Below are 26,046 nucleotides of genomic sequence, written 5' to 3'. Positions count from 1 at the left end.
TTCACAATCAAGCAATCATAACACATAAGAATGCAACCCTCACAGCCTAATAATTGGCTATCCTAGGCATGATCATGTATTTCCCAGGGTTCTTGTGAACCTCTCGATATGCATGTTGAGGAAACAATCCCAGTACCCTTATAGCTTGCCGAATGTGCACATGTCAACAATATCTCGTTAGACGTGCTTGAGACACACTAACAACTTCCAAGGGTACAATCTCAGTTTCCAATGCAATTCGTGTTATTCAAAACAACAAGAATAAAATCAACAAATAAATTCCAGAAAACACATTTCCCGATCACGCCAATTTTAAACCTCACATATATATAATAACATACATATAATTCAAACATACGAAATTAGGAAAGCCACTCATGGTCCTCTTGTTAATTCCCTTTACAATCCTCCTAGAGCAACCCTTGGTCCTGTTTCCTTGAATTTTACTTATTTTCAAAGAATTCCTAATTTAGCTTGAAATTCCTCAATAAATCAATTTTAGTTTTAAATATATCTTTAACTTGAAATAACTAGCTTACCCACTTCAAAATACCCCAAAATAGGTCTAACACCCAAAACACAGCTTTTGAGGTTATGTAGGCAGTCTAATAGGCGTGGGCAGTAGTCTGTGTGTTGGGTTAGGCGTGGCTGGGCTGTAGACCTTGCACAAATACAGTGTGACACGATCGCAGGACATGGGTGTGCACGCATGAGGGGCTGGGTAGCATACGCTAGGTCGCTGTGTCGTGCGCGTTGATAGGTATCCGTGTCATCTAGATGCGTGCCTACACTGTCTGCTAGGCATGAGTGTGTGCGATGGTGCCTTCCCTGTGCATCCAGCTGGGCCTTCTGCCTTCCAATGCAAATTCTTCACTCCTTACTTCTCCAAATTGAACGGCAGCCCAGGGTCACTTAGTACACTCCTTTCTCAACACTTTCACACGAATTTCACTGGATTTATACGAGTGAATTGTAAGAGTTGAGGTCCCCTTGCTGCCCTATTTATAGAAGCCCAAAAGCCCTCAACGCTTGACACCTCGCTAGCCCTGCATGTCCAAATTCCTTCACCATGCATGTGCCAATGCCTACCCCTTGACATCACCCCCTTACATGTGACTGAAGTGTCCTCATCCTCTTAAACAACTACATAACCTTTCTTTGCATGCTTTGTGGTGTGCCCACCTTCTTCTTGCTTTAGCCCAAACTTCACTAGATTTAACCACTTTCCCCGATTTTCTATCAACTTAGCCTTGCTCCCAAAGTTTACTTCCTTCAACGCATACTTCCCCCTTGGCCACATAACCTACTAATCGCATAGCCACACTTGAACGCCTATCTTCTTACTTGGCCGCATGGCTCACCCCAACATCTAACCTCACTTGGCCTCACTTGGGCACATAGTCCATAATTGACCGCACACTCCTTCCAATGCCTAGTCTCCCTTGGCGCATAACCTTTTCGTCCAACGCATGCCTTTGCGCCCAACGCTTAGTGTCATGGCCGTCCTTCACGCCTATGCACAAGTCTTCCTCGTCTAAGGCCTATTCTTGCCACACGTCAACCTTCCTAACCTCAATATTCTTGACCAATGCATGGACTTAACACAAGGCCTCCTTCATCGTTGGCCATCGCATGTCACCCTTTGCCGTATGCCCCTCTCGGCCAACGCATACCTTGGCCCATCGCCTTGCCCAAGGCCAGCGTCTAGGCCTTCCAAGCCTGTAGCACCCTTGCCTAGCATTATGCCATCACCTGGACAGCACATTTATACCATCGTCCGACCATGCCATTGTAAACCCCAAATTCTAAGTTACCTAAACAAGCATGTTTAGCCAAAGGAATGATATATTAAATATCTAATAAGTGAAAATCCATGTTATTAATAAGTGTTATGAAGGAAGGGAAGGACAAACACAAAATAAGGAAGCTCACTTATTGATTTGGCTGGAGGCACTAAATATGGGGTGACATGGCGGTTTAATCCTTGAACTCGGGAGGCGGCAGGAAGATTAAAAGGAAGAGGAAATTCAAAAGCTTGGTTTCGATAATCTACATGAGAAAATTTAGTGAAATTGGTGCCATTGAAAGCTGGGAGAATCTAGTTTTCGAGATTGTCTTGCTGGAGAGAGATTGCAGGAGAAGAAGAATAAAAAGTGAAGAATTTTTAGAAGAGGCAAAATCTCAGATTAATCAGAGCCCGAGGTGAAGATTGGAAGCTCTAGGCCAAACTATGAGAAATTTTCAGCTAAAATTTTGAGGTAAGAAATTTAACTCAATTATAAACAATTTTGTAGAAGGAAGTTTCTTGAACAGAGTTATGGATTTTGAGTTATGAATTTTTGAATCTGAAGTAGGAAATCTGTGCATAAGCAGACAACTGCTTGGGAAGAACAAGCAAACAACTCACCATGGAGAGCGAGAGCGAGATAAGGAGGATGAGGATCTCACTCAGGATAATAATCTCGCTGATTTTATGCTAAAGATCTCGCTCAAGAAGAAAATCTCGCTAGAAATTTGGGCTGAATCTCGTTGGTATGGTGAGTATCGCTAGGTTGAAGTTTTGTTAAAGAAATGCTTGATCTCGCTCATGAGGATCTCACTCGTAAGGATCTCGCTCATAAGGATGAATTCATTCATAATGGTTATCTCGCTAGCAATATTGTTTTGTTGAGGAAAGTTTCATTAGTAAACGAACTATTTGAGGTATCTTGCTAAGAATTCTAAGGAATTTAATCGGGAATTATGTCCTTTCAGGCCAAGAAGAGCTAGGAGAGGCATATAAATCGTTAAGAGCCCCGAAGAGCTGTGAGTGACTAAATGAACTTAATGCTTTCAATACTTATGCATATAAGGCCAAGTAAGTTACAGTGATGTTGATGATGAATTTATACTTCCTCGAGCAACAAATGATTAATGAATAGCTTAACGAATATTCCCCGACTTGTAAATGTTTTAATGCAGGCCAAGGTATGTTGTGAAAGCATTACAAAAGTTAAGTTTCTAATGTTGAAATATGCTTTCTAGAAGAAAGCTATGATAGAATGAGTCCTTGTGTGATTGACAAGCAATGAAACTTAATTTGATGTTATGAAATAACCCGATACTGAAGGACATGGAGAAGGTATCTGGGTTATAATACCTAAGGTGTTGACGGTACTTAGGAAACTCCACGTGCACGTAGGTAGTTCCGAATGAGAGGCCGAAGTATAGGTCTCTTGGTCAGTAATGGACGTTGGGAGCTAAAGTATTGTAGGCTCATTCTCAACTAAGGAAAAATGATGAATAATGATGAATAATGATGTTTAGTGATGTCTAAGAATAGTTCTTAATGCTATATTTAGAGGAAGTTGCTTCAGATGCTCATTGGTTTATTTACATGTTTATAGTGATGTAATGCATGGTGTAATATGATTCTATAGCCACTCACTGGGCTACTAGCTCACAGATTTTCTGTGTTTTCCATTTACAGGTAGCGGTCAGATTCCTCAAGGTTGATCCTGCTACTGCTTGCCACTAAAAGGCCCGACTTGTTAAAAAGAACTTAGGTTGATGGTATGTTTATGTACACATGTTTTGAGAGGGACAAGGGCTTTGTTAGAGAAGTTTGGGGCCATATGTGAATATTTTTCCTGTAGATGTTATGTCATGGTTGTATGCATATGTTTATATAATCTTATGTAGAACCTTAAGGAGGCATGCTGTATGCGTACATTATTAATGTTTTAACAGGTTGGTATTTAGATTAGAAGGCTAAGGTGGCGAGTGCTGGCAGTAGGGCTAGTAACTACCACGGTCATATCCTCTTCCAGATTAAGATGGTAATCTAGGAGGGGGGTGACAGCCATTACTTCACGCCTTGCCTTGCCAAGCACAACTCACCATCGCTTGAACAAGGCTAACTCTTCTAGGTGGTCATCTAACCTCCAAATGACAAGGCCATCACCCATTGAGTCCTCATACCAACGTCTCCTATCCAACATACATTCAACTAACTTTAGAACACTTGGGCTGTCACACACCTCATGAAACCTTTAACACATGACCTCACTTTAGCTCCCACACTTAGCCAAATTTTGTCCTTCATAACCAAACTTAGCTATATTTTATGTTTAGCCCTCAAAAGTCTTATACTCAACACTTAGGTAATTTTCCTTCTCTTTTAATCATCCCAAGGTTCCTTATTGGAATATTCACTTATTCTCTTTATTATCCAACTTTGACCTAACTTGCTTAAGTGAGATTTGAGGGTTTACATGATAAGTATGTTGTGTTATGGTGTTAACATGTATTTTTGATATGTAAAACCTACTCATGAGCATTGAAACCTAAGGTATGGTAAGGTACCAAACTATATGACGATCCTTGCTACCGAAGGTATAGTAAGGTAAGCAAGATCTTACTCAGTTCTACGTGCACGTAAGATCTATGTTATTGACGTTGATGAGATCTAGCAAAAAGCTTTTCTCTCAACTAAGCCTATTAGGGATTGAGCTAAAGGGCTTTCTCACATGTTCAAGCGAAGGAGTAGAGGAATTTTACAGGAAAGGTTGATGAGTTTTTATGGGTGTTGTAAATAGACTTATTGGCTCCCTTAACTGTGATATATGTGAATAAGTGTTCTGCTGTACGAGAATTTGTATGTTTAAGTTGTGTTGACTATGTGGTAATCGTCTACTATAGATATAAATTGTTCATCGGGTACCAAAGGTGTACGTTCATGGAAGTATGTTGGTAGTAATTGTTATAAAAGCATTGGCAATTTTTGTCTTCACACTTCTTCTCGAATTAGGAAGGTAATTCAGGAAGGGTTGTGACAAGTTGGTATCAGAGCATAAGATTTTGGGGAAGAGAGTCATGCATTAGATTAGGGGCATGCAAATAATGTTATGAGCCTAATAATATATATTTTATAGAAACCAAGCCTCGAAAAGGTGATAGACTGACTCGAAAGATGGTTGAAAAGGATCATGACCCTTTTGGAGATCTCGTAGCTTGAAGGGATCAAGATCCAGTTAGAGAACCATGAGTATAAGGAGCTACATCGGAGGGAGAGTCTAGTACCCTCAGGTTAGAACAGATCCTTAGATGGAGGACAGAGTTTTCAATAAGATTACCTAGAGGCTAAGAGCTAGTGTAGGATTTATATAGGCAGATCCCTAAGAAAAAGTATGGCATTGAGAATCTGAAGGCATTAGTGCCATTGAATTTCAGGGTACTACCGACCCTACAGATGCTGAGGCATGGTTGATTTAGATGGAGAAATGTTTCTAGGTAACATGATGCCCTGAGGACCGTAAGGTCAAATTAGCGGTGTTCTGCTATAGAAAAGAATAGATGAGTGGTGGAGAGTGATAGACTTTAGAAGGAATATATCAAAGGTGATGACTTGGGATGGGTTTAAGATAATTTTTTAGGAAAAGTACTATCCTACTTCTTATCGTGAGGTGAAAAGGAACTAAAACTCATTCAAAGTAATATGATAGTTCTTGAATATAAATAGAAGTATACAGAGTTATCTAGGTATTCTTTTATGATCATAGTTAAAGAAAAAAACAGGTGTAAATGTTTTGAGAGTGGAATGAGAAGGGATATACGAACCCCTGTTACTGCTATGGCTAACTGGATACACTTTTCCAAGTTAGTGGAGATTGTGATGTGAGTAGAAGAGAGCCTAGTAGAGGATAGGCAAGACATGGGAGTTTTCATACGAAAGAAGAGGACATTTACTCCAGAAGTATTTGGTAGAAGAGATTTTAAGCTCCGTTTTAGTGGGTCGGCTACCACTTAAGGTAGTACAACAAGCAGTCAATAGAGAGGAGGTAGGCAGAGATCCAGCCAGACAGTTGGGGGATCTAGATTGGGACGTACAGAAGAGTTTGTGGCCAGTACAAGTAGCAAGCCTTAATGTACTAGTTGTGGTTAATACCATTAAAGTCAGTGCTATGAGGGATAGAAGGTATGCTATCAATGTGGACAGCTCGGGCATTACATGAGAGAATATGTCCCCAATTAGTTTTAGGGCACAGATTGAGCATAAGGCAACATCCCAGACAGTGATGCAGCCTAAGGTAGGTAACTATTGTGTGTTCAAGAAAATGTAGCAAACCGACCAACAATGGCTTCGGTGGTTATAATGCTAAGTAGTTTTTCTCTCACTCTCCCTATACCCTCTAAACCTGCATTCTTCTTACATAGCGTGTCACCGGTAGATCCAACACAATGTTAGTATCAGATGAGACTAATCATTCTAAAAGCACTTCTATTCAACATTCAAAGAATGACACTTCAATTACATAGCTCTACCCTCGTTAAATCACCGTAATGTATTTTGGCTAAATAGTATATGTTATTTTGAAAGTTATTTTCTATTTTAGAGATTCTACAAATTCAGTGGGTTAATTTGTATGTCTTTATATATATTGTTCAATGGTCCCTCAAAAGTTTTTCTTAGTGAATGATAAAACTATTATTTGCTTGTTAGAGTTGATTTTGTATATCTTGATTTTATGTTAATTTAGAACGTTGTTCACCTTTAAACTTACCTCGTTATAAAGTCTGGTAAAAACTTTGAAGATAGCTTTATTTCTTATCTCTTGTCATGGTAAAGCTGTTTTTCTTGACGGTAACTCCACCATAAAGTGTAGCATCACCGTCGTTGGAGACAATCCATGATTCATGAGCAAAGGTCATCTTTAAGACATGTTTAATTAAAATCTTGATTCAGTCGTATTGGCATGGACAGAGGTTCAATTCTCTGCCTAGTAGTTATTCTACTAAAAAGAATATTAAAATCAATTTTACCGTATTTAAAATCATTTTAAAAAATGCTTTTAATCCTTTGAAATAAATTTTGTTTTATGAAAATCGTGTTAACGATGTAAAATCAAGCATTAAATTATATTTGAATTATTAGAGAGATTTATTTGTGAGTGGTTATGAATATATGAAAAATGATTTTAATCATTTTGAAGTATAGTCTTGCATAAGAACTATAAAAAAAAGGAGTATATATCAATCACCACTGTATTTCTATAATAGTAGAGAAATGTGAGAATTTAAACCTCAAATATACCACAATAACGTACGTGATATCTTTTATAGCTTCAAGATTAATAATGTGTTATACAGAAGATGAAAATAACTTCATTCAGTTGTAGAATCAGTTACAAATCAAGCTACTTTTAAATACTTTGTATAACTAATTTGTACAGAGAGAGAGCATATTGTAATTGAGTGTCACACTTATCTTGAAGCAATATTGAATAAAACTCCCTTCAGCTTCTCCGTGGACGTAGACCTCCCTTGGCCAAACCACATAAAACTATCGTATTCTATCGTCTTCCTCTATCGTATACCTCTGACCCATCGATCGTGTAGCTTTTAGCAAACGATCGCGTAGCTTTTAGCAAACAATTATCTAGCTTTTAGCCAATGATCGTTTACTTCTGCACGCCTCATCGTGTAGACGACAATCGTTTAGATGACCTTGTCTAGACAATCTTCAGTAAAGCCTACATCATCTAGACAACTTGTGCCTTATCATTTAGACGACCCCACCTTTACCTCTCATCACCTAGATGACCGAAGACTCATCACCTCTACGATTTTCGACAGCCTCCCGGCAATTCTCTCTTTTCTTTTCTCTCGTTCTTTCTCTGCAAAAAGAGAAGAAAAGTTAATCTTTCGAAGTGCATTACCAGTAGAAGAGTGAAGCTCTAGTCTCAGCCATCAAAGTGTAAGGTCGATATCGTTCATCACACAGATTGTGCTTTCAGCACGTTGTTTGTGTTTGCGTGAAGAAATAAGGTGGTTTCTGGTATTCGTTTAAGGGTTATCATTTTGTCAAAGCCTAAAAGAGTTAGTAAATCAGTTCCTTTAGCCCATTTTCTGCAACTCAAGCCCAACAAGTGGTATCAGAGCCTGCAAGAAAGCTTCAAGATTAGTAAGGATTCAAAGAATCAATAATCTTGGAGTCTTTCAGTTGAATTTCGAATCAGAAATGGAAATTGAAAGGTATGACATCGAGAAATTTGATGGAAAAGGCAATTTTGGTTTGTGGAAAGCCAAAATTAAGGCTATCTTGGGATAGCAGAGAGCACATAAGGCCCTAGATGATCCACCAAAGTTGCCAATCACAACAATAGAAGAAGAAAAAGAATATATAGAGCTAATTGCTCATGGAACACTAGTTTTAAACTTGTCAGATAATGTCCTATGGCAAGTAATTGATCAAGAGATAGCTTACAAGATGTGGAGCAAATTGAATGAGCTATATGAGACAAGGAATCTGCCCAATAAACTTTTCCTAAGGGAAAGGTTCTTTACATTCAAAATGAGTGCATCAAAGTCTTTAACAGAGAACCTAGATGATTTCAAGAGAATTACTACTCAGTTTAAGTCTCAAGGAGAAGAAATTAGGGTAGACAATGAAGCATTTGTGCTTCTTAACTCATTGTCAGAATCCTACAGAGAAGTGAAGACAGCCTAAAATATGGGAGAGATTCCATTACTACTGATATCATAATTTCTGCTCTTAAGATCAAAGAAATGGAGCTCATTACAAGCAAAGGAGACAAGTCTAGTGCAAAAGGCTTGTTTGTAAAAGGGAAGTCAAAATAGAACAACAAAGAAAAATCCAAACAGAGCTCAAATGTAGAAGGAGGGAAAGAGAATTCCAAGGTTAGATGTAAATATTGTAAAATACTTGGACATTTAATCAAAGATTGCAGAACATTGAAGCGAAAAAATGAGCAGAAAAATAAGCAATCTCAGCCACAACCCAAAGCCCAACCAAATCAGTCAAGTGAAGCCTTAGTTTGTGAGGACTCTTACTTTTATTCTGATGCTTTGGCTACATCTAATTGTAGGGCAAAAGAAGAAGCTAATAAGAACCTAGATTGGGTTCTAGATTCAAGGTGTTCATTCCACTTGACATCTCATAAAGGTTGGTTTGTACTTACAGAGAATTGGATGGAGGATTGATATAACTTGTAGAAATACAAGTTATTTATGCTGTTTTATTTAGATATTGCGGTAAAAAGAGAGGAAAGTTGCGTCGATAGTATAAAAATTGGCTGAGAAATACGAAAATTATGAAATGTCGTAAATGTATCCATTAACACCATTGCGATGGCAAAATAGAATGTTTCAGTCTCTATTTTGCAGGAAATAGGTCACCTCATGCGTTAATGGCTCGAAGACAAAATGTAAAACACATCTGCATGCCCCCATCAATCAAGAACGAAGAGATGATCAACGCAATGACGGCGCATGCGACAATCGATCAAGAGCTTAGCGATCAACACATTTCAACTGCATGCGGTAATAAAAAACAACATTGCATGCGGGGATTGATCGAAGATGTGAAGAGCAACGCATTCGCGGGTGATTCTGACAAGTGTACAACCTTTTGTTGTTCAATTCTGATGGATTGAAAGTGGAACAGAAAGGAATTTTCTATTACGCCATTGCAAGAATTACCATAATTATACAGTTGGGACCACAAATTGAAAGAGCCAACGTCTTGTCTATAAATAGCTTCCTCAAATTCGCTGAAAAATATACTGAAATGGGGAGAGAGAGGCTGGTCTGAAGAGAATTTACAGAGTAAATCTGGGAGAACTACGAGACAAGGGTGAATAGTGAGTCTCCGAGCAAGGAATTCTTCCAATTCCCAAAACTGAAGCTCTGTCCATAAGATCAATTCTACTGGGAAAGCAAGCCTGAGAGGGAAGCTTTCCTCTCCACCACATCCATACGCCAGCAAGCACAAGTCTCTGATCGGGATCTGTGTCAAGACGTTGACACTCTTTCCATATTTGTTTCTATTCTCTAATTCATCTTCTATGTTCATCTTCTTTAATCCCTCGTTCACAAACATGTATCAAACGCTTAATTTTAGAATTAAATGTTATCATCGTCATCATTATTATCTCTCTGCCTCTTTCCATACATTTATCATCCATTTTCTCTATGATGTGTTCTTAATCCCTAGGGTAAAAAGCGAGTATTAAGCGAGTGAGTTAATCTGTGTCAAGGAATGAATTAAGTTTATCTAAGGCATGCTCGATGGCATCTTCACCTGTGAGAGCAAAAGTGAAGATGTTATTTCGCCTATCGAGAGAAGGTTGGAAGAATGCGTTAACTAAAGCGAGAAGTATTTCCAGAGATGGAAACAACCTTGTTCATCACGTTCATCTCTGTTTCACCATAGACATATGGGAACGCGGACGATTACTGAAAGGTGTACGCCAAGGGAAAGCGGATCCTTAGTTGTGTCCTTAACGCAATTGACGAACTTGCGATGTTTTACTTTTTACTCATTCTATTTCTGTTTCATTTAAAAGACTTGCCATCGTATTCATAGATTCTTTTGTACAACTTCATAGCCAGTCCTCTACCCCTGTATCATGTATCATAGAGTTTAGGGATTTACTTTATCAACGCATTTTTACTTTAGCGCAATTTATATTTCTATACAAACCAAAATTCTTTATTCATTATTATAACTGGTCGCATGTATCATATAAGTATCACATTTAACGACAACAATCCTCGTGTTCGACCTCGGATCTTTCTGAGAAACTTGCGTTGGAATTATACTTGGTTTCAGTGCAAGGAAACTTGTGACACGCACTACTTCATCGCATACAGCGAGTATAGCACTTTCAACGCATACACTTAGAACGTAATATCACATAAATTATCTTTATCGCAAAGTACTTGAGCGTATATAGAGCATCATACATGCATTCATCAACGCAATAGATAAAGATAACATTCCATTTTTATAGTCAACAAGTTTATGGCAACATGAGCTTGTATTACATTCATCCATCAGTAGTGTGTATAAGCGATACAAAACAAACACAACATGACATCACATACAATCCATATCCGCAAAGTTTATGGCACCGTTGTCGGGGACATGAGCTTGTATGATTCATATTCATCATTATCCATATGCTTAAAGATTAAGGATCAATCTACATAGGAAACAATAACTCATGTTCAGTGGTTGGGATTGGTTCAGTCTCATCGAAACTAGAAGATGGAACAGTCAAGCTCTTAAGAAATGTCATATATGTGCCTAAGCTAAAGAGAAATCTAATTTCACTAGGCATGCTTGATTCTATTGGCTGTGAATACAAAGGCAAGAAAGGTTACTGTGAAGTTTTGAAGAACAGTAAGCCTATCCTTAGAGGGGTGAAGATAAATAGAGTGTATGTAGTGCAAGGAGTTCATCAGGTACACTCAGCTTTGATTGTGACTCAAAATCAGCCTACTGAAGGAGACCTATGGCATAAAAGACTCTCACACATTAGTGGCAAAAGTCTACAAGCTCTAACCATCCAAGGTATTCTACCTAAGAGAGTTCATCAGAGCCTATCCTTTTGTGAACATTGTGTAATAGAGAAGGCTACTAGGCAGAGCTTTGTGAAGGCTCAGCACACAACCAAGGCCATCCTTGACTATGTGCATTCAGACCTATGGGATCTTTCACCTTTTCATTCATTAAGTGGTGCCAAGTATTTCCTAAATTTTGTTGATGACTACTCAAGAAAGAGCTGAATCTATTTCCTTAAATCTAAGGATTTAGTTTTTGAAAAGTTTATAGAATGGAAGATCATGGTTGAAAAAATGTCTAATTGTCAGATTAAGTGTCTTAGAACAGATAATGGGCTTGAGTACTGTGTAGAGAAGTTCAATGTTTATTGCAGACAACATGGTATAACTAGATACAAGAAAGTTAGGTATAGACCTCAGCAAAATGGGGTAACAGAGAGGTTGAACAAAACAATAATGGAGAGAGTAAGAAGCCTACTATCTGATGCTATAGTTCCTGAGAAATTTTGGTCAAAGGCAGCCTCATATACAGTCTATACACTGAATAGATGCCCTCATGCATCTCTTAACCTTCTAACCCTAAAGAAAGATGGACTAAACAACCACCTAACCTAAATAAACTAAGGGTGTTTGGCTGTACTGGCTTTGTTCATCAGAGTAAAGGGAAATTAGCTGCCAGAACTGTGAAGTGTATGTTTTTGGGCTTCACATAAGGTATTAAGGGGTTTAGAATGTGGCACCCTACTGAGAAAAGATGTATAACTAGTAGAGATGTAGTTTGCAAGGAAGATGAGATGTATATGCAGAAAACTAACCCTAATGTTTCAGTACCTCAAGAGAAGAATGATACAATTGAGGTGGAGCAAGTTTTAGTTCCTACTTCTGATCCTTCAAGCTCTGAATCATACTTTGATCAACTACCTCATCTAGAAGAAGAAGTAAAAGATGCTACTATTGATCCTGAGCAAGAAGAACTAGAGTTGAGAAGTTATAGCCTAGCTAGAGATAAGCAAAGAAGAAATATTGTCCCACTATCAAGGTATGAAGACTACTTAGCTTTGAATGCTTCTGATTTAACTAATGATGCAGAACCCTCAACCTTTGAGGAAGCAGTGAGTTGTTCTAAAGCTAAGATGTGGATAGAAGCTATGAATGAAGATATTAATTCACTGGTGAGAAATAACACATGGGAGTTGACATCTTTGCCTAAAGAATGTAAACCAATTGCATCCAAATGGGTGTACAAGTTGAAGGAAGGTTTTTCTAATGATCAAGGACCTAGATTTAAAGCTAAGTTGGTTGCTAAGGGCTTTACAAAGAGGCCAGGTGTTGATTTTAATGAGATTTTTTCTCCAGTGGTAAAACAGACTTTTATTAGATTATTGTTGTCGATTGTGGCTCAAAATAACCTAGAGCTGGAGCAACTAGATGTCAAAACATCTTTTCTACATGGCTTCCTAGAGGAAGTTATCTACATGAGCCAACCAAAGGGGTATAAGGTCAAAGGGAAGGAAGATTATGTGTGCCTACTGAAAAAATCTATCTATGGCCTTAAACAGTCCCTAAGATGCTAGAACAGAAGGTTTAGTGACTTTGTTCAGAAGAATGGTTTCTATAGAAGCTCCTATGACAGCTGTGTTTATATAAATACAGAGTCCTATACTCATCATATCTACTTGTTACTATATGTGGATGATATGCTTCTAGCAGGAGCAACAATGAAAGAACTGAATAAAGTAAAAGATCTACTGAAATCAGAGTTCGAAATGAAAGACATGGGAAATGCAACAAGAATACTGGGCATTGACATTATTAGAAACAGAAAAACAAGTATTCTAAGCATTGATCAGTCACAATACTGCAGTAAATTATTAAAGAAGTATTAGATAAATTGTTAAAGAAGTATCAGATGACAGAGGCAAAAGCAGTAACTACTTCTATAGCTAACCATTTCAAACTCTCAGCAGAGAATTCACCCAAAGATTCAGACATTGAGCATCAGCAAATCATGTCAACAGTTCTTTATTACCAAGTTGTGGGAAGTTTGATGTATTTAATGGTGTCTACAAGACCTGACATTGCCTATGCTACTAACCTGGTGAGTAGATACATGGCTAGTCCAGGTAAGAGGCACTGGGAGGCTACAAAGTGGATTATGAGGTACCTAAAGGGTACTACTAATGCTAAACTAATGTACCAACGGCTACCAGACAGTGAACCAGAGCTGATTGGTTATGTAGACTTAGATTATGTCGGAGATCTAGACAAAAGGAGGTCATTATCAAGGTATATCTTCCTATTTGGAAGGTGTGTCCTAAGCTGGAAGGCTACCTTACAATCAGTAGTAGCCCTTTCTACTACTGAAGCAGAGTTCATAGCACTATCAGAAGTAGTGAAGGAAGGCCTATGGCTAAATGGTCTCCTAAGTGACTTCGGAATTAAATAGAACACAGTGAAGATTTTTTATGATAATCAGAATACAATTCATTTGTCAAAGCATTCTCAGTACCATAATAGAACAAAACATATAGATGTGAAATATCATTTCATATGACAGCAAATAGAAGCTAAACAGATTGAAGTTTTGAAAGTTCATACCTCAGAAAATGCCTCCGACATGTTGACAAAAACAGTCACTCAACTTAAACTCCAGAAGTGCCTTGATATAATAGGGTTTGAGCTGAGAGACAAAGGTTAAAGGAAAGAGACAGTCAGATCAGAGAAGCTGAAGAAAGCATGAAGTTCATTTCAAGGTGGAGATTGTTATACAGAAGATGAAAATAACTTCATTCAGTTACAAATCAAGCTACCTTTAAATACTTTGTATAACTAATTTGTATAGAGAGAGAGCATATTGTGATTGAGTGATCACACTTATCTTGAAGCAATCTTGAATAAAACTCTCGTCAGCTTCTCCGTGGACGTAGGCCTCCCTTGGCTGAACCACGTAAAACTATCGCGTTCTTTTTCTTCTTATCATCTTCCTCTATCATATACCTCTGACCCACCAATCGTGTAGCTTTTAGCAAACGATCGTCTAGCTTTTAGCCAATGATCGTTTACTTTTGCAAGCCTCATCATGTAGACGACCATTGTTTAGACGACTTCGTCTATACGATCTTCAGTAAAGCCTTCATCGTTTAGATGACTTGTGCCTTATCGTCTAGACGACCCTAGCTTTACCTCCCATCGCCTAGACGACCAAAGACTCATCGCCTCTGCGATTTCCAACAGCCTCCCGGTGATTCTCTCTTTTCTTTTCTCTCGTTCTTTCTCTGTAAAAAGAAAAGAAAAGTTAGTATTTCAAAGTGCATTACAGCAGAAGAGTGAAGCTCTAATCTCAGTCATCAAAGTGTAAGGTCGAGATCGTTCATCACACGGATTGTGCTTGCAGCATGTTGTTTATGTTTGTGTGAAGAAATAAGGTGGTTTCTAGTATTCGTTTAAGGGCATCGTTTTGTCAAAGCCCAAAAGAATTAGTAAATCAGTTTCTTCAGCCCATTTTCCGCAACTCAAGCCCAGCAATATGTTTGTTGTATGAGTTATGTGGAGAGTTTTTTTATTTTTTAGCTCAAATTAGATGACCCATGAAACATCAACTTTATTCCTTCGGGTGTTATTATTTACCCGCAGTTTGGGATGTTATTTTTAAGAAGGGTAAAATATCATTTTTTTTTATTAATTTTTTTTTTTTGGATTATTTCATTTTAGTTTATGTTATGTCAATTTTCCAAGCATAATTCATGTACTTTCAATAAACCTGAAATATATGTGTAATAGCATTAAATATCATCTCAAAATAGACAATAATTAATGGTTAAAGATGGTTGAATATGCACACTTTCAAAGTTAAATTAGGAAAAAAAACACACTTTTTAGCAATTCGTAATCACTTAAGACGTATACCAGGTTTCAACCATAGGTAAGAGTTGAGGATTCAAATTTTTAAAATCTATTTTGTTATCAAAGTTAAAATTTATGTCATAACCAATTGAGCTATATTCATATCACAAGACTCCAAAAATAATACTTATTTATATATGTTTAGTTTTATGTACATATATTTGATTTTTACCTGAAAAAAAAAAAAAAAAAAAAACCAAATAAACAAAAGGTAAAATCTAAACATGAAATGTTAAATTTTATGTCTAATGAAAACGTAAATCCTTCAATCTTGTTTTTTTAATAGATTTGTATACTTTGAAAAATATCAAAGAAGTTACTGACTAATTAATTAGACACAAAATTTAAAATTCTTGAGAGATCTTTTAAGACACAAAATTGAAAATTCGTGGAACTAATAGGTACCTTTTTAAAAGTTAAAATTAAAGGCTAAAGTTGTAATTAAACCTAACTAATTAATATAACTAGTGTCGTGTGGAATGGTCTTTTTGAATATTGATATCGTGAATGAAGTCACAAAATTTTGCAGAAAAATGTGATTGAAGAATGAAGATGGCAATATGAATAATTCTTGCGTGGAATGTGGGAGTCAAAAAGGTCTCCTAAGAATTTTGCTATAGGAAAGGAACCAATAAGGCGTTAAAAATACGGAAGTAGAGACCGAGAGATCGTGGAGGTGTCAAAGTCACAAATTTCTGGTCCTCATTTAATGACGGTTTGTGAGAAGGCTTTTCTTTTATTTAGAGAAATGGCAATGGATAGATAGTCATGCATGTCTAGACTATACCTATTGGTTTAATATTGAATTCCCACCCTTAGTACTTTTAGCCAACATGAGCATAGTTCAACTGGTATAGTTTTTTACTATCGATTTCGAGGTCAGAGATTCGATTCTCCTACCCCACACTTTAATTACAATATTTTTGAAAAAAAAACTGATAATGGATAGCAAAAACCAATCAATCAATAAATAAATAGTTTTCTAGAATAACGATATTTGGGTGGATATACAAAATAGGTGAATCATACATTTTTTTCTAAAATATTAAAATATAACAAAATAATAATAGCAATAATAATAATAATAAAATATATTTTCTTAGTCTTCCAATTTTATCCTCATTTGTATGAGAATATATCTAATATATATTATATTTGATATATCAATAAACGGATATACTTAAACTGATAGGCCTTTTTGTTATGGTGGGAGTTATTTTTGTTCTTATGTTTCTTTTTTATATGAAGTTGTTTTTATTTAATTAATTTGATTTTGATGGTCTGATTTAAATCTTGATATTAATTTTCTTATTTTTTTCAAAATTTTTATCTGATAGCATATCTTAATTGCATTCATTTTGTCCATTAATATAATAAATATAAAGTATATCAATTAATTTGTTATATTTTTTTTAGATTTTAGTACTATTTTTATGGTACGTAAATTACATTTAATTTGATATATCAATCGTAATGTATCTATACTTTATATTTCGTATATAAATGAACTAATATACTAAATATGATGTATTCATTCAAAATGATGTACTTAAATTTTAACTTTGGTATTTAAATTTTATGTCAATACTAATTCAAAATAAATTTCAAGTATATAATTAGTGTATCAATAGTATATTATAATTCATTCAAAATTTAATATACTAAATATTACATTAGTGTGTCAATAGTTTATCAACACTAATTCAAAACTCATTTAAAATTTAACAGTGTTGTATCAATAGTATATAAGTAGTCAACTAAAATTCCTATTAAGTATATCATTGTTGTTTCAGTAGTATATTAGCACTCATTCTATGTCCATTTCAAGTATAATGTTGATATATCAATTATGTTCATTCTAAATCAAATTTCAAGTATAATATTGGTGTATTAGTAATTTATCAACATCAATTCAAATTTTATTTTAAGTAGAACTTTGGTATATTATTAGTATATCAATCATTATCAAGAAAACATTTATTCCAGTATATTAATAGTAGAGATAATCATTCAATCAAAGTTTAATTTTAAGTGTAACATTGGTCTATCACAGTTTATCTCAACATACATTTAGAATGGTTATCAACAAGATAAATTGAACAATTGTAAGTTATTGATGATGTACTAAAAAGATAATACTTATAAGAATTCAAACTAAGTCCACGAATAATAACACAAGCATGAACACTTGTTAACTTGTAAATTTTGTATATCAATTATACAACTTGACGATCTATTAGATATAAAGTTTATTAGTTGACTAATATACCAAACATAAAGTATAATATGTTTGGAGCAAGAAGTTAGTTATTGTAGTCCTAAGTTATTATAGTTGTATTATAATAGTTTGTATTTAGGATATAGATTATTTTAGTTTGGATTATAATAATATGTATTTGAGGTCACTACTACAAAATCTACATTACTTGATACTTGTAGTTTTTAATTACTTGATGTTTCTATGGAAAAAAACGTCAAGTAATATGATTTTGGACAAAAAAAAGTCAAGTAAAAGGGTTAAAAAAGCGGAGATTGACGGAATATTTCAGATATTTTCACGCGAATTTTACTTGACACGATTTTCGTGTCATGTAATATAAGGTCTAGCTCTTACTTTACATTTTTTTTCATGTCAAGTAAAAGGGTTAAAAAAGTAGAGATTGACGGAATATTTCAGATATTATCACGCGAACCTTTACTTGATACAATTTTCGTGTCAAGTAATATAAGTCTTACTTGACACGTTTCACATGTCAAGTATAAGAAGCTCTTACTTGACATTTTTTTCCTGTCAAGTAAGGGTTAAAAAAGCGGAGATTGACAGAATATTTCAGATATTTGATAGGCCTCCAATTATGTGTCACTCATCGTCTACTTCTACTAAGCGATCGTGTAGCAGAGCTCAGCGATTGTGTAGCATTTGGTAGACGATCGTATAGAAACTGGTAAGCGATTGTGTAATGTTTTGTAAGCGATCATGTAGTTTCAGGTAAGTGATCACGGGGTGTTTGTGGGTGATCGTCTAGTGTTACTTAGCGATCGTGTAGCAGAGCTAAGCGATCATGTAGCAGACCTCAGCGATCATGATCATGTAGCTTTTGGTAGGCGATCTTATAGAAACTGGTAAGCAATCGTATAATTTTTTTGTAAGCGATCGTGTAGTTCCGGGTAAGCGATCGCAGGGTGTTTTTGGGCGATCGTCTAGTGTTACTCAACGATCGTGTAGCAGATCTCAGTGATCGTGTAGCATTTGGTAGGCGATCGTATAACATTTGGTAGGCGATCGTATAGAAACTAGTAAGTGATCGTGTAATGTTTTGTAAGCGATCGTGTAGTTCCGAGTAAGCGATCGCGGGGTGTTTGTGGACAATCGTCTAGTGTTACTAAGCAATTATGTAGAAACTTTACTATTTTCATTTTCCTCTCAAATTAAAAACTCTTTCTCTCCTCCTTTATTTTACTCAGCAATCGTGTAGAGAGTTTATTTTTTGTTTCCCTCCCTCTCCCATTTTCATTTCCCTGTCAATTTTGGTTTCCCTCCTACCAAAATTATCAAATAAAATAATATTTCTCTCTCCCATTTTCATTTCCCTCTCAAACTAAAAACACTTTCTCTCCTTCTTCACCATCTCACTCACGACCTTCCCCTTCCCCCCAATTTTTTTCTTCTTCCGTGTGCCCGAGAGCCCTAGCCATCGTCAGCCTTCATTCTCCCCCCGCCTCCATTCGCGTCACTGTTATTAAGTTTTTCATTCTGTCGTCTACTCAGTCGTGCCAGCCCTCTCCCTCGTCGTCTGCCCAGCTCCCTTGTCGTCTGCTTAGCGGCGCCAGCCGGCCAGCTATGCATATCATTCGCGAGTCTTCAGCCCTACCCAGATTTGTAGCCGAATGCCCCCAACCGCTTCCGTCACTTCAACCACACCCAGATCTGTAGTTGAACACTTCTGTCACTTCTGTCGCTTCCGTCGCTTCAGCCCTGCCCAGATCTATAGCCGAATACCCCTAATCACTTCCGTCGCTTCAGCCCCGCCTAGATCTGTAGCCGAACACCCCTAATCCCTGTTTTGGGTAAGGTTTGGTATTTTAGTGGGTTTATATGCATAATTTTGAATATTATTTGATTTTTGGTTAGTTCTAATAAAAACCCATTATGTTTAGGTCATAGATTCAGGTTGTAGCGGAGTTTGAAGATTGGAAGCGTGTTGTGCGGGGTTACAAGATTTTGACTTTGGCAAATTTTGGTAACTTTTAGTAACTTGTTATTAAACTTTGGTTTGATGTATATTCTGACTGGACAAATAAATCAGTGTATGAGTGTTCTTGTTCCTCTTTTATTTTTTTTCAGGAAAATTGGTCGAGGCTCGAGTGAAGCATCGATTTGAGCAAACACTTCGGGTAAGTGTTTTGGATGTATTTGAATGAATTTGTGATTTGGGTTTTATTGTAGCATCTTCTGTAATGGTTTACTTGTTTGATGTTTGGTGATGAGATTGATTTTGAAGTGTTAGAAGGAGTTGAGTTGATGTCCAATAAGTTTGAGACTGATCTTGGCAATGTTTTGGTAAGTTTGGAGGTTAGTATTAATAGTTCTTTGTTACCCATTGAAGTATTGGTCTAATAATTGAGTTATTTTCAATTTTTGATGTTCAATTCAAAGATTTCAAGGGATTGGAGCTAATGTCCAACAAAGTTAACACTATTTGCATGTTTTGATAGGTATTAAGGCCTTGAAACTCTTTTGGAATTGTTACATAGTTGCTGGAATTTGTGTTTTGTAACCATTATTATTGAACTTTTCGTAGGTTAGATTATGTTATTGTATTTTAACACTTATCTATATATTTGGAAATTTCATGTTATCGCCCTTTATTCTATTTTGCAGGTTGACTTGCTTAAACATGGCTTGCCTGATCCTTAGTTCTCGAACTTTAGACTTCAAAGCTCAATGTATAGATTAAATAATGTAATTTGTTGAGAGGTTATTTATTAAACAATTTGTCACTTTTGTGTTTGTTGAAAGTTGAGTTTTGTATACGAAAGTGATAGTTGAGATTTTATTTTGTGCGTGTACATGTGAAAGAGAAATATTGTTGTAATTTGTGAGGAGTGTTCATAGTTGAACATATGGATTTTTAGTGAATATATTGAGTTGATAGATCTTAAATATATAATGTTTATTTATTTGATGTAATTGTATTGTTGGAATACAAGGAAGAAAATGAGAATATTGATTGGGGCATTTAATTTGAAAACAAAAAGACATATACTTGATACATAAAAAATGTCAAAGAGTGTCACACTATACTTAACACTCGAATAAACTTGACATACCACCAATTCAAGTGCATTATCTTTCTTAACACGAAAATTGTATCAAGAAACATTTGTCTTTGACATTTTTTCGGAGTCAAGTTATCACACTATATTTGACACTCGAATAGTTATCACACTATACTTGACAGTTAAACATTGGAAAAACGTCAAGTAATCCAATTTCTGTAGTAGTGGGTGTAAATATTTTAGTTTGAGAAGAAAATGGTAAACACTGTAGCGGATAATAAAAAAAAATGGTAAACGTAAAATAGGAAAAACGGTAGCAAATGGAGGTTTGAAATAGTGTTGAAGGTAGTTAATTTGAGGTTTTGAAATAATATTTACTATAGTAATAGGTGGTTATTATAGTTCTAGGATAGTCCTTACATCAAACGCTCCCTAAGTATATAAGATATACTACTCTAATCACATAGCCAAACATGATAAAAAAAAATAAAAAATAAAAAAGATTTGAAAACAAAAATGGTTACCGCCCAAAAGGTAAATAGGGGCAGTTTGATGCGCGATAAAAACAGAGAGTTTAGTTGAGTTGAGTTGAATTGATAATTATTATCTGGAGAGTTACATTGCTTGTGTTTGGTGTGCAGAGTTAAATTGAGTTGGTAATTATTGTCTGTGTTTGGATATAGAGTTGAGTTGAGTTAGAGTATCTTGGGCTGTTTTTGTAAATGAAATCGATTTTGTCTTTTTCTTTTTCTTTTGCTATTGTTGACTTTAATTTTCAACTATATACATTTTTTTTAAAACTTTTCTAAGATACAAACAAAAAGACTTCCAATTCTTTTCCATTTTCAATACATAACAAATTCTTTACAAAGTATTCATATACATAACACAAAATTTTGAATTTAATTTTTTAAACACTCAAATATAAGTGATTATTCCATTATAAAACCCAATTTAATCATTAATTACCGTAAAAATTAAAAAGAACTTAAAGGATTATTGCCATCAAATGAAACTATTGACATTGTTTTAGATAGAAGGGATGACACTCAATGTTAATCTTAAAACAGAAACCAAAATGTTACAACGTAAATCATAAAACCAACTATTAGATGGTCTTTTTTGACCAATTTGTGGAATATGGGTTTACCTTTTTCCTAAAATCGGTAAATGATTTTAAAAATATTGATTTCTATTTTTCTACTATTATATTGCATCAGTGTACAAACTTTCTTTTTTTAAAAAAAGAAAAAAAACTTGAGCAATAATTTGAGTTCCACTATTTCATTAGAATTATATAAAATTTGAAAATATCAAGGGATAGGTTGTTTAAAACATATCGTCGAACTTTTGATTAGTGAAACAACAATAGAACGTCGTATGTAATATCTTTTAGATAGATGAAAAAATTAAGTAGAAGAAGAATAATTAGATCTAAAACAACAACTATAGAAAGAAAATAAAAAAAGAGAAAGGAGGAGTTGAGAAAAGAAAGGGAAAATAAAACCCATACGAGCCAGACAAAGAAAGAAGAGAGAAAATGAGAAAGCACGGTGAAAGAAGAGAGAAGATGAGAGAAGCGGAGTAAATGTGAAGAGAGCATCAGAGAGAGAAACGACAAAGTAGTTGAGGGAGTTGGGAGAGTAATGAAAACGCGTTGGAAAACGGGTGAGAGTGAGAATGATAAAATAGTGGGTAATTAAACCCACTGTTTTATTTTTATCAGTGGTCGTTGAAGTTAGGCACACAAAGGTGGTAGGCAGAGTATGTCGCCGAAGTTGTTTATGCAAAGGTAGTCGTTGGAGTTACTCAGTAGAGTTGTCGTCGGAGGTGGTTGGTGAAGCCCAGAGTTCTTCGTCGAAGTTAGTCGTGCGAATGTGGATGTCAAAGTTTATTTTACCAAGGTAGTTGTCAGAATTGGTTATTGAAGTTTTGTCGAAGGTGGTTGCTAGAGCTTGGAGTTGGCCACTCGAAGGTGGTCATCGGAGTATGTCGTCAGAGTGTGGTAACGGTAATCGCCAACAGAGACCTATGGGTGAAACCATTAAAAACATGGGAGGGAGAGAGAATTAGGGAGAGTAGGGGTGACCAACATTTAAAGTTGGTTGTCTAACATTGAGTTGGTAAAAATACCAATTCAACCCAACTCTCCTTGGTTATTAATCACCCCTAAGTGTTTTCCTATGATAAATTAAAAAAAAAAAAAAATGTGACGGATGACTGGTGACTTTTTCATTAATTCAGTCAACGGCATAGACGTACGTTGAGAAGTTTGTAATAGTTTGATGTTTAAAAATGGAGTAGATTTTGAGAGGAGAATTACAAGAGAACTCCATGGAGACCTGGAGTTTGTTGTTGTTCCTTTACTTCATTCACGCCCAGTTGATGTTTCCCACAATTTCTCAGCCAGACTTCTTTCTTCATACTTGTTCAAACTAAGCCAACTACACCGCTGACAGTCCTTTCAAGAAAAATCTGGACACCGTACTTCTCTCCATCTCTTCCAACACCCAAGTCGATTACGGTTTCTACAACGCCACTTCCGGTGAAGTTCCCGACCGCGTCACCGCTTTGGCTCTTTGTCGTGGAGGTGTTCCGTTAGAACAATGTAGAAGCTGTGTGAACAACGCAACGCTCAGGATTTCTCAAAATTGTCAAACCAGATAGAGGCAGAGGGATGGTACCACAATTGTCAAATTCGGTATTCGAACAATTCTATTTACGGGGTCGGAGACAGCACCTTGAAGATGTTCTACTGGAACACTATCAAAGCAGCAAACCCAGACAGTTTCAATGAAGCATTGAGGAGTTTGATAGATCGACTGCGGGGGGAGGCTGCGAGTGGGAATTCAATTCGAAAGTCTGCTGGTGGATCTGAGAAAGTTCCAAGTCCGAGTATGGATACCATATATGGCTTGCTTGATCGTTTTCCTGATTTGTCCAATTTGGACTGTTTTAACTGCCTGGATCAGCTTCAAAGATCTCTTCCTACTTGTTGCAACGCCAGCTTAGGGGCCAGATTACTTGCAACTAGTTGTCAACTCAATTATGAGATGACCCCAATCTAACCTTCCTATTTGTCTCCGCCTCCGCCTCCACCTTCGCCATCAGTTGAACCTTCCCCCTCCAATACCTGGTATCATTCATGTTCTCAAAACTTATTTAAGTTTGTTGGGTCATATTTAGGTGTGGCTTAGATTGCACTGATGCAGTTTTTTTTTTTTTTTTTTTTTCCATACGTATGAATTTTTTTAATTAAAAAATCAATTTTCTAAAACAAAAATTGGCATTATTTATTTATTATTTTATTTATTTATTTTGCATTAGTAAGCAGAAACACCATCAATATCAACCTAATTGAACTTGAATTCACTACATACATAAAACCTGTTGAAGATCCTACATTGAAAAACCTAAATGATCTTGCACTCTTTAAAAGATAGATAGGAGATGGAGTTTTTGTTAATGCATTAAACCCACGTTATCTAGCTTTTCTGTCCTTTATCAGGAAATAATAGCAATACTGGTAGAACTGTTGTAATCGTTGGGGTGTCCATCGTTTCTGCTATCGTTCTTCTGGTTGGCATTTTCATCATTTTGGTACTGACGAAGAGAAAGAACAAAAGATTATTAGACAATTTCGAAGGTATGGTTCCTCTGTTTTCTTTTAGATAGGCAGTTTAATATGCTTTGATTCGGAAGTTTTTTAATCATGTCTTAATAATCTGCGCTTAGATATAAATCACGAGAAACCACTGATGAAATTAGCAGTGAGGAGATGATTCAATTTGATTTCGATTGCATTAAAGTCACAACAAATGACTTTGCAAGTGAAAACAAGTTCGGACACGGTGGATTTGGAGCTGTTTATAAGGTATGAAATGAATTAAAAGAATTGTTACTGATGATGTCCAAATCATAAATAAGGAGTAAAGTGATAGTCTTTATTTAATTATTGATCTTTTTCAGGGTAATCTACCTAATGGAAGGTATATAGCGGTGAAGAGATTTGCGAAAAATTCACAACAAGGAGATGTTGAATTCAAAAATGAAGTCCTTTTGATGGTCAAACTTCAACATCGAAACTTGGTTAGGCTGTTGGGATTTTGCTTGCAAAGAACAGAAAGACTTCTCATATATGAGTTTGTACCAAATGGCAGCCTTGACAAATTCATATTTGGTATGACTTTGGTTTTTTGTCTTTTGTCCTACACTCTTGGAAAAGCCATTCTTTCTTATAATTGGCAAAGTTATTTACCTAAACGGATGATTGCGTAGATTTTGCAAAGCGGACACTATTAGACTGGAAAAGACGATATAAAATCATAACTGGAATTGCACGAGGACTTCTTTACCTTCATGAAGATTCTCGTCTTCGAATCATACATCGTGATCTCAAAGCTAGCAATATTTTATTAGATGAAGAAATGGATCCAAAGATTGCAGATTTTGGTACGGTAAGATTGTTTGAAGTAGATGAGACACAAGACAATACAAGTAGAATTGCGGGGACTTAGTAAGTACAAATTAGTTATATTTTGCTTTACAATACTTTTAAATAATTTTTTGTTATTATGTTTACAGTGGCTATATGGCTCTAGAGTATGTAATGCATGGACAATTTTCAGCGTAAAATCAGATGTCTTTAGCTTTGACATTTTGATTCTTGAAATTTTGAATGGTCATAAAAATAATTGCTTTCGTAAGGGAGAAAACATCGAAGATCTCTCGAGCTTTGTAAGTATATGATTCACTTCTCAAAGTTTCCATTTACCTATGACAACCCTTCAAGCAGCTTTTGTGATGGAAGATTTTGATATAAGAAAAAAGATTGTTAATTATTTGTTGTTTAATTTAGCTCTTATATCGTTTTGCTGTAATAGACTATTAGATCCCTAAGTTCTAATTTAACTAACCATTGTGAACTTTTTCTTGTAAGGCATGGAAAAATTGGAGAGAAGGAACAACTTCAAATATTATAGATTCAACACTTACTGTTGGTTCAAGGATTGAAATGATAAGATGCATTCACATTGGACTATTGTGTGTTTAAGAAAATGTAGCAAATTGACCAACAATGGCTTCGATGGTTCTGAAGCTAAGTAGTTCTTCTATTACTCTCCCTATACCCTCTAAACCTGCATTCTTCATGCATAGTGTTGAAATGCCTTGAAACCTATTCAGATTTCGTATTCAGCATATTTATTTATTTGTAGTTATTTACGATTTTGACCCTAAGGTTTAAAGTAGTGCGCTATATAAACTCTCTAACCCTAGAGGCCGTTTTTTAATGTAATTTCTGAAAACATTCTCTCAAATAATATTGTTCTCTCTCTGCCCGTGGACGTAGCTAACACACTGTTAGTGAACCACGTATATTTATGTGTCGATCTTCCCTATCTCTACGTTCCTTTTTGTGTTCTTTAATTGTTACTGAGTTCCATCCTCGTTAATCAGATTGTCATCACCATATAAAAGTTACTTTTTATTTTGAAAAAAAGGGTAAATTTTATATGT

General features: G+C 35.8%; 3 pseudogenes across 1 annotated transcript; all 3 read left to right on the top strand.

Moving 5' to 3' along the window:
* Positions 1–13,255: 13,255 nt before the first annotated feature.
* LOC150037028 (secreted RxLR effector protein 161 pseudogene) lies at positions 13,256–13,792 on the top strand (annotated as a pseudogene).
* An 8,986-nt stretch (positions 13,793–22,778) lies between these two features.
* Positions 22,779–23,666, top strand: LOC150037027 (antimicrobial ginkbilobin-2-like protein; annotated as a pseudogene).
* LOC120073890 (cysteine-rich receptor-like protein kinase 29) lies at positions 23,526–25,820 on the top strand (annotated as a pseudogene). The gene is made up of 7 exons (XR_016528421.1): positions 23,526–23,665; positions 24,038–24,175; positions 24,265–24,403; positions 24,499–24,709; positions 24,808–25,045; positions 25,114–25,266; positions 25,469–25,820. The product of XR_016528421.1 is annotated as a cysteine-rich receptor-like protein kinase 29 (transcript).
* Positions 25,821–26,046: the final 226 nt, after the last annotated feature.

Source organism: Benincasa hispida, chromosome 3 (assembly GCF_027475165.1).
Source record: "Benincasa hispida cultivar pf3 chromosome 3, pf3_genome.v1.1, whole genome shotgun sequence".
Lineage (NCBI taxonomy): Eukaryota > Viridiplantae > Streptophyta > Magnoliopsida > Cucurbitales > Cucurbitaceae > Benincasa > Benincasa hispida.
This window is presented reverse-complemented; position numbering and strand designations above follow the sequence as displayed.